This window comes from Corvus cornix, chromosome 6, assembly GCF_000738735.6.
Source record: "Corvus cornix cornix isolate S_Up_H32 chromosome 6, ASM73873v5, whole genome shotgun sequence".
Taxonomy (NCBI): Eukaryota; Metazoa; Chordata; class Aves; order Passeriformes; family Corvidae; genus Corvus; species Corvus cornix.
In genome coordinates this window covers 1,845,342-1,858,667 of record NC_046336.1, presented here as the reverse complement: position 1 = coordinate 1,858,667, position 13,326 = coordinate 1,845,342, and positions in this window count along the sequence as shown.

Here is a 13,326-nt window from a genome sequence, read left to right as displayed (position 1 = left end):
TGGAGGGCTCCATCCTCCTGCATCCAGGGAAAGAGGCACCTGCATCCATACAGTGGGACCCAGCAATTCCTGCGTCCCTGCAGTGGGACCCAGCAGTTCCTGCATCCCTGCAGTGGTACCCACAGTGCCTGCATCCATGCAGTGGTACCCACAGCTCCTGCATCCCTGCAGTGGGACCCAGCAATTCCTGCATCCCTGCAGTGGGACCCAGCAGTTCCTGCATCCATGCAGTGGTACCCACAGTGCCTGCATCCATGCAGTGGGACCCAGCAATTCCTGCATCCCTGCAGTGGTACCCACAGTGCCTGCATCCATGCAGTGGGACCCAGCAGTTCCTGCATCCCTGCAGTGGTACCCACAGTGCCTGCATCCATGCAGTGGTACCCAGCAGTTCCTGCATCCCTGCAGTGGTACCCACAGTGCCTGCATCCATGCAGTGGTACCCAGCAGTTCCTGCATCCCTGCAGTGGTACCCACAGTGCCTGCATCCCTGCAGTGGCACCCAGCAATTCCTGCATCCCTGCAGTGGGACCCAGCAGTTCCTGCATCCATGCAGTGGGACCCAGCAATTCCTGCATCCCTGCAGTGGTACCCACAGTGCCTGCATCCCTGCAGTGGTACCCACAGTGCCTGCATCCCTGCAGTGGTACCCACAGCTCCTGCATCCATGCAGTGGTACCCACAGCTCCTGCATCCCTGCAGTGGTACCCACAGCTCCTGCATCCATGCAGTGGTACCCACAGTGCCTGCATCCCTGCAGTGGTACCCACAGTGCCTGCATCCATGCAGTGGGACCCAGCAATTCCTGCATCCCTGCAGTGGTACCCACCAGCACACACTTGCCAACATTCAGGCAATCACTCTTCCTACAAGAAACACCCAAAATATTCATGGATAAAGACAAAGGAGCTGACTCTGAGGCCCTGCCATGGTCGCATGGGGAAGAGCTGCAAGTTTTGCCAATATATTTATGTATAAACAGCGTGCAGGGATGTGTACATTTGCCTACATATATATATATTTATTTCCCATCCACCAGCTTCAGTCCTCTTGGTACATTCCCCCTTTAGGCCCTTTTTCTGAGATTATTGTAATTCATTCTTTAAAAAACACCCCATGTGTAAATATTTTTTTGTTAATGTTTTTCTCTCTCCAGTGTGCTGGAATTTTAAAGAGCACTTTAATATGAAATTAGATAGAAAGTTTTGACCTTTTTGTGATTAAAATAATATGCATGTTACTGATACAGGCTTCATAGGTTGAAAATCTACTTTTATTTAGGCAAATATTGAAAGAGAGACAAACAGATTAGAAGAAATGTGAGGCATAGCCTGGATGAAAATAAAACCAGTCCTTTGCATTTGGAATTGGCAAGGCTGGAAATACAAAAGGAGAAGTAAAACTATAAAAGTTAATGTCTCAGATAATTGCACCCTCCAAAAATAAAATAAATAAATAAAATTATTAAAAATAATCTGGCCTGAGCCTTTCACTTTTTTATGATTTTTTCTCCATCTTTTGCTTTCAATTAGAGTAAGGAGGGGGGGGGGGGGGAGAAAAGCTGGAATGCTCAGTGAAGGAATTCAGTTTACTTATTTGAATACCAAAAGATGACCCACTCCCAATGATATAAAAAATCTTTTGCATTAGCAAATTTCTCTTCTGTATTTGTTTTGCTAGCACAACACAATATTCCCTTAATATGCTACCAGTATCTTATCAAGTTAATGATCTGTTGTATGTACAGAGTAAGCTTGTTACTCATTTGAAATTAGATACAAGAGCACTACTGTATGGAAATTTGAATACTTTGGGTTTTTATGAAATTATGGGACTTTCATGCTTTAACAGTCTATAGACAGCCTTAGCAGGACAGCAAGAGTTGCCTTTGTTAATGTGACATTACACAGAGATGCTGCTTAGCCTGATTTAATGGATCTAAAAATCCAGTTGTGTAGAGCTCCTCTCCATTTTCAGGTCCTCAAGCTCAAAAATGTAAAGGTTGTTGTATGAAACATATCCAAAGAGTTGGATTTGATAAAAAATAATGTAGTTTAGATAAGCCACCTCTTGCAGCCATCACTAGGTGTCCAAGTGACCAATGCCAACTGCTCATGACATCCTGACCTGAGGTGTGTGTTCGTGTACTTTTAAGAAAAAAATTGGAAAAGGCAAATATGTGTAGAGTTTAAATATGGATCGAGTTAAATCCTACAGTCATGGAACATCCTTTAGCAGGACTGCAGCTGGTACTGGTTCCTGCTGCAGATCTTCCCAGAGCCTCCTACCCACGCACACCACATGCTGTTACCTAATTCATGGCAGTCTAGAGGCTGAAGATGAAGTATTTCTTATGGGTTTCGCCATAGCACATGGATGCAGGAAATACAGGGTCACGCTGCTCAGAAGAATTCTCCTTTGTGCCATTTGTTTGCTTTCTCCTGCTCCAAAAGGAGCGCAGGATATTCGACCTCAGGAAGCACACTCGGAGCACTGTTGTTCCCACGGAGCATCAGCTCCATGAACCTCCAGGAACCTGAGCAATGAAACATCCCTCTGGTGTTCCCAGGACCTCACGTGTTCCCAGGGAGGTTTTGGATGTACAGGTACTGATTTCTCACGAACTGGAGAACTGCAGATCCTCAGAGCTTTGCTGGCAATTTTGCCAGAGTGAGTTGAAGCAGATTTGGGCTCACACCAGCCAAAAGCAGCACAGTTTTGCCAGCACGGTCTCTGTGCATTTCCCCAGATCACTTATTGACACAATCAGTACCTTTACATCCCAAATCCAGTCCAAATCAATTGTCTTATTGTCAATATTGTCTTAGTCTACTCATATTATAACCACCTACTTTTTTGGGGGGTTTCCAGACTCATCCAATTTTCTTTTTGTTTCTCCTTCATTACTGTGACCCCACATTCCTGGGAAGGCATCTCCCTCCTGGCAGACCTCACTCCTCTGGGCAAGGCTTTAAGCCCATTCCAGCTGGGAATTTGGGGCTTGACGTCCTGTAGAATTTTCCTGCATGCCAGGGGTGCAGGCAGAAGGAATGGCTGGCAAAAAGTCAAGGCCAAGACATGCAGTGGCCTGAGCCCCATGGGAATGGTTTCCACACCCTTTTGGAGCACTCCAGTGGGCTGAAGTGCCACACACAATTGATCTGCAGTGGCAGTAGCATGGTTTGGGTCTCCCCACTCTCTTTTCTTGCGTGAGTAAAAGGGAGCCACTGCCTAGCATCACCCTCAAGGGATTTGGAGAGATGATGCTGGTCCAGGCAGAGGGAAAGGTCTGTGAACGATCGTGTTTGCAATCATCTCAGGGAAAAAGATCTCCCTCATCTCCTTTTTCATCATTTACAGATGCTTTATTCACAGTTCCAAAAGACTGGCTGGGGATTACTCCATCTTCTCCTCAGCCAGGCTGAAGTTTGGATGTGCAGCTATTTGAGGGATGAAAAAATGGTAAAAACACTTTTTTGGGGTTTTTTTTTGTGAGTCACCACCCAAGAACTGGTGCAAGTTTCTGTGGTTGTTGAAGTTTTCTTCTCAAAACGTTACTGTAAAGGGAGGACAGGGGTGTGTTGCAGCGAACACCCCATGTTACCTCCTGGTGCTGCAGCACTGGCATGCTTGGATTGTCCCTCAATGATCACCAGAAATGGGACCCACCACCTTAAATTAATTACCCCTGTTCATTACACAGATGAATTATAGTGGTCCCAATCAACAGCATTAATGAAATGCCATTTATTTAAAGCCCAACCTTTAAGGGAAGCACGTTGGGGATGCCGGGGCAGGGTGGTGCTCTTTGGGGTACACCAAGGCTCACAACCCTCTGTGTGGGTGACACTGGCGTTACAGCTTGGATGGTGGGGACAGGTGGAGCATCCCTGGAAAAACAAAGCATTCCTGAATGGACAGAGCACCATTGGGCAGGCCGAGTATTCCTGGCTGGACAGAGCATCGCCGGCTGGACAGAGCATCGCCGGGTGGACAGAGCATTCCCTGCACCGCTGCCACCGAGATGCTGCAAAAGGGGAAACTTTGGCTGTGCTCCCTCTTTTCAAAATGCAACTATGTAAAGGTCACAGAGGAGGAGATGAAACTAGGAGTTGTAATAAGGAAGGAGAAATAAAAAATAATGACAGAAATAAATTGTCATAAGAGGGGATACAGTTATGATTTATTGTGATATTCTACAAATTTGGAGGTGATTAAAAGCCACCTAAAATTCACATTAACAAGTCACATAAAAATGGAATTAAACTAGTGGGCATAATGTGGCAGGGTATAAAGAAAAATCATGACAGAAATAAATTGACAGAAGAATGATACTATTCAAGTTTTACTCTGTCGCGTCACACTGACAGGAGACTAGTATTTTAATTTCAGAGTTGTGGTTGAGTTTTTGGAGTTCATTAAAGGCCCACATTAAGAATCTCATAAAAGTGAGAAGAAATTAGTGACCATAATGTGGCAGAGGAAATAAAGAAACAATAATGACAGAAATAAATTGACAGAAGAATGATACACTTAATGTTTCACTCTGACACCCTCTATTAATAGGCCGCTGCAAGCTGGAGCAAATGTCATTCATATTTTAGCCAAAGTATACCACTAATTAGGCTGGCTTTCTGCACTGGAATTAAATTTGAGATCCCTCACCTTTAGAGTGGGATCATTTGAATTCGAAAGAAAAGAGCTGGTGACAGAAAAAAAAACTTTCTGCTCGGGCTCTTCTAATGAGATAAAATTCCCCCTTCTCCCCATTTCCTAGCTATAATTGCTGATTATGTTGTTACACAGGAGCGGCTCTCCGCTCTCTCCTCCCCATCATTATGATTTAGTCTGGCATATCGGGGTGCTTCAAACACGGACTGAAGTGGTTTGAGTCTAATTTAGCACTCATTTAGGCCGCAGGTACCGACGAAGGTAAACACCGCATTGTTATAATTAATTACCCCTTAGGCCTAGCCAGGCCAGCTCTGTTTCAGCTGACCCTTATAATAATAAGGCTTAGGGGCATATTGTATTTCTTTTGACAGATTAATTAGAAATTCAGCCGTGGAGGTACAAAGCAACTCTGTCATGAATATTTAAATGGACTGACACAAAAAATCATGAAAGGGCTGCTGAACTACATGACAGACAGGGGATATTAGCCAAGTGATTCTAATCAATAATCTCTTGATCTCTTACATATTAATACACTGCCTGCTGTTATTAAGCTCCATAATAAGGAAGGGGAGAGAAAGTTAGTGTAGCTCTGCTGTAGGGCTCGCCGGGCCCCCAGTGTATACACTAACTGACGGAGAAAATGCACAGAGGAGCCAGGCCTCAGCCTCTTCAATCTCATCCAATCTTAAGGAATGGCAGCTCTGAGCATCGCTGGCCGGATAATTATTGGCCCTGACAAGGTGAAGGCGTTTGCAGGCAAATGAGATGGGAAGTAGGATAAGTCCCCAGACCACCCAGCGCAGGGCACGCTCAAAACCAACCGCGCGCTACCGCTCGGGCTTGTATTTGCTTTAGCAGGGGAAATATGGGAATCACAGCGCTTTTGAGTCGTGTTGAAGGGTCAGTGACAGTCGAACACCGGGAGCTTGCTGTTACTGTTGTTAATGTTAACTTTAACACCAAGTCAACTGGATTTACCCCCGGTCCCTTTGCTCATCTCCTATAACATCAAGGCCACCGAGTGAATTAAGCAGCGTAGTAGAGCTGAATATCATCTAAATTCATTACAGCCGGTTCCTCCCGTAAATGGGGGAGGAAGCGCCGGCGTTGCTCGGGAAATGTGCCGCCTCCACAGCACCAAAGACTTTCTTTGTGCTGCTCAGGCTCGGGCTTGGGGAGAGAGTGAGCGGCAGCACCGCACCGGCGCTGGGTAAAGGGGGTTGTGTAATGAGGACTGTGAGTACTGCAGGGCTAAGATGTTCTCTTATCTCCCAAAAATGAGCCCCACAATGTGCTTGTGGTGCGAGGGAAAGGGCTCAGCTGGAAAAGGGAACTGGACTGGCTCCAGTATCTGCCTAAACAAGTTAAAAAAAGAGATTAAATGACAGGAGCAGGGAGTGATTATTAACATATTTAAATCACATCTACACAATGTTCAGATGGGATTAGAGGGACGATGTCAGATTTTTAAAAAATTATTCAAGAGCCAAAATATTAAATACACTTTTTTTTCTTTTTCATTTGCTCTTCTTTTTTATTCTAATTAAAAGGAAATCACAGGTTTAGTGCTCACCCTAGGTCACCTGCAGCCCTGCCCATGCACATGCTGTGGGTGCAGCATCCTGGCCGAGGCCAGGTGGAGACAATTCAGATTTCAGAGCTGGATTTGCTTCATCACAGAAAACCCCACAAAGGTAGCAGGACTCAAAGTGAATTTTCCTAATTTCCCTGGGAGAGCTGAGTGGAGGAGAGGCTCAGAAAACACATCTCTGTGTGCAGAACAGATTTGTTGCCACCTGACTCCCATGGTCTTGGTGTCCCACTTCTAACAAATCCATACTGGAAGTGACAGTGAAATCGGAAGCCTCTTAGTCCCTAATAACTCATCCTGTATGTCTACCCTTATTTTGTTCTTATTGTTATTTTGTTCTTATTTTGTTTTGATTAGGTGTCTCTGAGCTATCTGCAAATAAAAACCGATTGAAGTGATAAAACAGCGGGAGCAGCCTGATAAGCAACCCCAAAACACCTAGGATCCCAGTGCTAGCAGAAGAGGACTTTGTTAGGTTGTTATACCACTCCTGATCAGATGGGAACCCTCCTGGAATTGGGATCTGCCTTGGGAGCATGCCCTGGATCTCATTGCTGTTTCTGTCTCCTGCAGGTGCTACAAAAGGGACTTAAAATATTTGCGTGGGGACAGGGTTCAGAGCAGCAGGGAATCACGCCCAGCTCTCTGGCAAGCTGTGACAAGATGTTATTTCATGTTGTGATTGCACACTGAATGGTTTCCTAAACTCTGTTTCAAAAATCATACATTTACGGGCACGGTGCCATCATATTGTGAGTAAAGAAGCCCTGTCCCGTTTACAGGCTTCATCTGGTGAAGCTTCACTGCTCCGAGTCAACTCAGCAAATGCTTTAGGTTTTGCAGGAACACTGAGTTAAAAATACCTGTGTCTGAAAAGTGCTTTTACACTTAAAAAAACCCCGCTATCCTGCATTTATCAACACTTATATTTGCAGGTCACACTTTACTTGCACTTATAAGTTTAAGCCTAACCCTTCTCATTACTTCAATGCTGCTTTCAAACCTCTAATGCATATTTAAGTGGTAGCATTAAAAAACAGTGTGTCAACTGCCATTGATGTGCGATGTAGGGCACTGACCCTTTGAAGGCATTATCATGTCATTGGACCCATTAAGTGCAGCCATTTCTGTTGCTCTTAATTGGGTTGTGCAGTGTGGAGCAGTTGCAAGTGGTTACAGTTTATACCATGAATTATAATAACAATGATAGTGGGTAGAGATCTGTGTGGGCACCAAAAAACGTGCTCAGAGGTGGCTGAGAGCGTCACCTCTATTCAACTCATCACCCCTCCCTTTCAAAAGTAATAGAGGTTTAATTTACAAGCTCAAAATCAGTGTGTGGGCACTACTCAGTCTATGGCTGTTAATTGAACAGAGCCTTGTCTTCCAAACTATTGTTACTGGGCTGGTTCTGCTCATGGAATAATGTGCTGTTCCCCATGAATCCATTTTTTTTAAAGTATCTGGCCCCAAAAAAGAAACCTGATACATCCTATCTGCTCTTGGTCGGAAACAGCAACTTCTCTTTCCTTCATTTAATTTTTTTTTCCTTTTAAAAAATTGGATGTCAGGATTCATTTGGACTAAGGCCAGGCTATTTTATGGCAAGTTTCAGCAGCTGAAAATATTTGCATCTGATTTATAAAGTTTTGCAAATGGCTGTAAACCTGAGACAGAGCCTAACGATGGTGGCACTGCCTTCCATGCTGTTACAATTAGAGCTTGGCCCACGCCAAGTCCCTGGCATGGAATGACCTGAACTTTGGAGCTCGGGATGTGTTTCCAGGGGCCAAATCAAACCTCAAGGCCCTAACACTCCTGAAACGTGGAGATTTCTGGATCTGCCTCAAAATTTCCTAGCCAGGACCCATTTCCAATAATTAGTAGCGTTGTCTTTAAATATCAATGGAAGTCATGATGGTTTATCATTTGCAGCTGGACATGCATGAGTGCCCTTCTTGCTGGTCTGGTGCTCCCAAAGAACAGATAATTAAGGACAAGGAAAACAGACTGGGAGCAAGAGCCAAATGAAATGTCCAAATGCAAACCGTGCAGTAATTGCAATGGTAACAGTGGTGATGACAGCAACAATCACTTCGAGCCTAGCAGCTTTGTTTATAAAAATGTTAGCAAAAGGTGCAGAGCTGGAAACAAATAACTTTACCTCAGCCCTTTTATTGCAAAAACATAATAAAGTGCAAGCCAAGGAGTAAATTCATTGCAAAGTCATATTAAAGGTTTTGGACCAAAGTGAAGCTGTTACAAACTACATCTGTAAAAATTGTGTAATTATTATGGGTGGGTAAAATCTGGCAAGAATTATTTTCTTAAGTAAAGCGTAAAAGAGAACAGATGTGCTGTAACTGACACATTTATTTTTTGCCAGTTTCACTAATTCTGGACAAAAAGTTGCTCTCATTTATCATATTATTCAATGGATCTCAAATTAACGAGGCAAGGGTGACTTTTTACACTGTCCCAATTTTAATGCCTGAGAAAAGAAAGGGGGTGGGGAAGGCTGTCTCACTGAAAGAAAATTAATTTGTTTTATTGGGCACTGAAAAGCCAAGCCTTTTGTCAAACAGAGAAGCAAACATATATTTGGAGGGAGAGCTAGGTCACTAGTTAAATGTCAAGGTCTGCTAAAATCAAAAGGTAGGAGGGGTGGGTGACAATGAAATCTAAGTAGAAAACCATAAATGTAAAGAAACACCACGATTTCTGGGCTGGGGTGGAATGAGAAAAATGGCCAAAGACAAAGATAGGCAGCCTGGGTCTGGAAGTAATTACGGCCAAGTGAAGACAACTGAATTCCATATTACTTTGGTGGATGTCTGTAAAGGCAGTTTGGGGAGGTATTTTGGTAAGGTTTACTTTTTGGAGCTTAGCAACATAAATTTGTTGTCACTGAACTATTAAATAAAATAGACACATGTTGGCAAAGAGTGCAGAGCCGAGGGATGGAACTGATTAAGGGACAGCCTATGAAATAATAGCTTAAATGGGCCCACTGCAGGATTTTAATATCCCATGACAACACTCAATTGTCAAATTCTGCTGGAGTGTCCAGGATGCTACTAAAATTAAGCCAGAAATTCCTAGATTTATTCTATTTTTTTTACAGCTAAGAACAGGAAATGCCAGTAAGCTGTGAGAATCGGAGCAAGAAACAAGAAACTGGGAAGAAAAGAGGATGGCCTAAAATTTTATGAGATTTCTGCCATTAAATCTATAACAAATGTCTTTCACCTACACACGATAAAGAGGCAATGTGGGATTTTAATTGGACTTTTGGCTTTTCTTCATTTGATTTAAACCTAGGTAGAATTTCAAACAATAACACTGGAACACCTGGTTAACACGTTAGATGATATGTATAGTTGTAAATTGTGGTTTTAATAGGTGCTCACTGGGGGATTGCAAAGGGTCCCATTGTTCAGCTTGGCAGATATTAAAAAAAGTTCACGAACTACTGGGATTTAAAGCCTACTCACATGATTTTAATATTACTCCAGTAATGTAATTCGATAATTTGACCAAACTTGTGGCCAATTTGTGGACAGAGAATCCGATGGTCACGTTACGTGATTAAAGCACCCTGATACAGGACTAAGCAAAAGGCCCGGCTTAATTTATTGCAACAGGCCAAGCTGGAGAACAGCACCAGTGACTGAAATCTGATAATCATCATATTACATGGGCATAATCAAAGAAATGCCCAGAGGAAACATGCTGCCGAGAAAAAACAGCCCAGGAACACTCGGCACATTCCACTGCAGGAGCCACCTGAGTAAACCTTTTTGGCAAGGAAGCTTCCTCTTCCTTCCTGGTTCCAGAACAAGGACTCACCAGGCTTAAAAGGCACAAGCCACTTGAAATGATCTTTTTTTTCTAAGCTTTTAAGAGTCTTTGGCCTATTTATGCCATCTGAGTTTCCATTCTGCCTTTAGTCCTTCATAATCAACAGAGGAAAGAGGACTGATGAAGTGGAAGGATTAATGGCGCTGGTTTGGATCAGGAGAGCATATTTCAAGGAAATCCCACCTCATTCCCCATCCCTGCCCCATGTTTCACTTTGCAGAGAGGTTCTCCAGCATGTGAGCTTGGGATGATTCAACCAGCACAGGCCCCACAGGCTGATTGGTCCTCAACCCTCCCCAAATGATTGAGCAAATCAAGGTGACATCCAATGCAGGATGTCATCAGGTGGTTGAGAGGACAAGCAGATTGTAAAACCCAACATGGATGGTGGGGCTGAGCTCTGTGGTGGTGGTGGTGCTGCTGCTGAACCTCCTGCCAGGGCCAAGTGTGGGGTTGTGTCCCATCCTGGGATGGTTCTGTCAGACATCCTCCCCCATGGCTGAGGGTGGTGCTGCAGCACTCTCACCACATCCTGCTCCTCCCTGCCTGCTGGCCTGAAGGATCTCCTACTCCAGAACAGCTCAGCCCTTGAACTTGCCTCTGCTGCCAGGTGAAACACCAAAGTTAAAAACTTGAATGACAGAAGCACAGAATAGCTGGAGTTGGAAGGGACACAGAAGAATCACTGAGTCCAACTCTTAAGTGAATGGTCCATACAGGGACCAAACCCACAACCTTGGTGCTGTCAGCACCATGCTCTGACCAACTGAATTCATCTCAAGGGTCAGATTGTCAATATTTCCCCCTTCCTTCTAGAGCTGATGCTGAAGAGGTCTTGGGGAGAGTTATAAATGTTCAGAGATAGTTTGTTGTTTGGTTGGTTTTTGTTTTTTCCCTGGAGTATTTTACCCTTCCATGTACAGCAGCCAAGTTTTCCTCTGCTATTCACCTGCCGGAATGTCAGTTCATGTTCCTCCAGCTCCAGCTCCCTGCCCTGTTCCCTTTGTTCCACCTCTGCTTTCATTTGACTGGGTATTTGTTTCTACGCCTCTTTGCTGAGTTTCTTGAGCAAGTTCAGATAATAAAAAACTTTTCCCACATCTCCATTCCTCTGCACACTCCTGTAATTGTACACCTTGGTTTCCTTCTCCACTTCCTACTTAGAAATCTTTCATAGATAACAAGACCTCCCCCAGGCCCTGATTCAGCAGAGCACTTAAGCATGTGCTTAACTTTAAATACCTTTGTAAAAGCTTTTGCTGAATCAGGATCTTAGCATCTCTCCTCATCTAACTGCTGTTCTCCCATGGTTATTTCAGTATTTGCTTACAGGAGAATCAGAGCAGAGTCCATGGATGATGTCAGCAGATTTTTGCCCCATCCAGCTGAAGTATTTAGATGCGCTCAGCACAAGAGTGTGGATAAGGACATGCAGCAGGTAATCTGATGCCCACCAGGCTCTTTTCCATGGGTTTTATCTGTAAAAACGTTTTGAATACTCCCACTATAGAGTCAGTTCCACCAATGGCTTGTAGGGGTAAGGATGACAAACCTCCCAGGCATCAAAAGGTGTGTGGGATTTCATATCAGTATCCAGTAAGAAATTGATATCCAAATACCTGCCATATTTCATCACTTGATTTTTACACATTTACCTCAAATGGCTGAGCTAGAGCTCTCTGTCTTTTCCCTAACAGTTGCTAAGTACAGTTGTTTTTAAAAAAGGCTTTATTGTCTTAATAAACTGTTGATACATTAATGTTTCATTCTGTTTTCCAGGAGGCAGCAGGGTGATGAGTCTGTAATTTATTTTAAAAGATATCCTGGACCAGTGCAAATATGATTGTAATTATTCCTCGCATCCACAGTCAGCTGCTGTCCTCACCAACCCTGCAACCACTTCCTTTGGAATATATTTTATATACTCTGCTTATACACAGCACCTTTTACTTTCAAACTGCATCTGCATCAAAAGTTTTTGAGCTGCAAGTTGAGTTGCAGACCTGGTCTGGCACCCTGGTCTACCGGGGGTTGGACTGAGAAGATCTTTAAGGTCCCTTCCAACCTGAATCATTCTGTGTTTCTACCAAAACAGGACCATTATATTTAGGATTAGATTTTAATATTCCTGCTCCACCATAGTTGCCCACTCTCCCTTTCTCTGCTCAAGGACTCAAGGGCTCAGAGGAAACCAAGACCAGAGAATTTTTGGACAAAATCTTTGATGTCTGGGAGCAAAGCTGGCAGAAGGAGGAGCTCGTGGGGGTCTGTGTGATCACACCTCAGCAACCTGGGAAGTACATGGCAAACACAAAGAACTCAGATGATATTGGAGGAATTTTAAAGTTTTTTCTCTCCAATAAACAATCAAGTTAAGTAAGGGGCAGCTTTAACATTTTTTCTCCCCCTGCAGTACCTTGATGAATTGTAAATTATTTCTCAAGGTTTTTCTTCTTTTCCTGTCTCAGATGGGAGAGGAAGTTGATGTTTTCTAAAGGGTCATGTCATAAAAAAAAAGAGACCAGATGCCCTCTTATAGGATCTAGTACCTGTATGGATTGAATGTATATTTGGGGGTAAATTTCAAATACATATAAAAATCTTCTTGCAAGTCCCACTTTTGCTTTGATGTGTAATGTGAACTGGATAAGAGCAAGGCTGTATTCGGGGTTCTTTAAACCACTGTTACCAAAATACAGTGTAACTTAATCTCAAGAATGGTACATCTCCTTCTTTCTCTCCAGTCTAAAGGTTTTTATGGACCAGGATTTTTGAAAATTGCTTGACCAGTTCAAGATTTAAATAGAAATAAATAGTAATTAATAGAAGAAGCTGATATCTCCCAAACACTGAGGAAATTTGGGATTAGACTGGAATGTGCTATTTAACACCATAGGATATTGTCCAGCACTGAGCTTTGAACAGAAGTATTTAGAAAAATAAACAAATTCCTCCTTATATGCTGAAGGCTCAACACTGACCTAACGACTCCATGGGAAGCTGAGGTCATCCCAAGAAGTTCACAGGAATTAGTGTTTGTATAGAAGTGAGGAGATCTTTGTGCTGGACAGCAGACTGGACGAGATGCAAAACTGTCCCAGGCAGCTCAAGGAGTCACTGAGAGGTTTGTCCAAGGATCTTGTGCACTAAAAACAGGAGTGGAAGGAGCCAAACTACCTTAATGAAATGCACTTTCT